The sequence below is a fragment of the Atractosteus spatula genome, chromosome 10 (assembly GCF_055471065.1).
Source record: "Atractosteus spatula isolate fAtrSpa1 chromosome 10, fAtrSpa1.hap1, whole genome shotgun sequence".
Taxonomy (NCBI): domain Eukaryota; kingdom Metazoa; phylum Chordata; class Actinopteri; order Semionotiformes; family Lepisosteidae; genus Atractosteus; species Atractosteus spatula.
This window is the reverse complement of record NC_142715.1, coordinates 18,671,675-18,672,237: the sequence shown is the minus strand read 5'-3', so window position 1 is coordinate 18,672,237 and position 563 is coordinate 18,671,675. Positions and strand designations below refer to the sequence as shown.

Genomic DNA, 563 nt, shown 5'->3' with positions numbered 1-563 from the left:
CAGACTAACAAAAAGCGCCTTTTCACCAACTCAATTTATAATACGCCCCTCAAAACTCACAACCGAATAACAATCCATCCGTATATTTGATTTTCAAGATCCATTCAAGGCAACTTGGCTCTTCGCAAGCAAATAATTTCAGGGAAGAAACTCAGTTTAGTCAACTACTGGTGCATTCAGCACAGCACTTGCTTTTGTTTGTCAGGGTAGCCGAGTGGTCTAAGGCGCCAGACTCAAGGACACGTGTCGTTCCAGCTGGCTTGGGTGTTCTGGTCTCCAAATGGAGGCGTGGGTTCAAATTCCACTCCTGACAGCTTCTGATTTTACCTCTCTTGAATTGTTCCAGTGCTAGCTGACAGGGAATGACTGAAATATAAAAGCAGCAGAAGAAAGCAAGCAACTCAGTGCAATTTGTGAGTATTCTGCACTGTTAAAATGCACAGGTTTTCATACTTTTTGGAATTCGTAGCTCAAGAAGTGACTCCTGTTTCATTTTCTATTCACCAACTCGATTTGCATTCCGCCCCTCACACCTCACAACAGAATAACAAACGGCTTCATGT

The 563-nt window shown here is 43.2% G+C and overlaps 1 non-coding gene across 1 annotated transcript; it reads left to right on the top strand.

Annotated features, from left to right (window-relative positions):
• Positions 1-200: 200 nt before the first annotated feature.
• On the top strand, positions 201-313 carry trnal-caa (transfer RNA leucine (anticodon CAA)). Its single transcript has 2 exons — positions 201-238; positions 268-313. It is a non-coding gene; the product is annotated as a tRNA-Leu (tRNA).
• Positions 314-563: the final 250 nt, after the last annotated feature.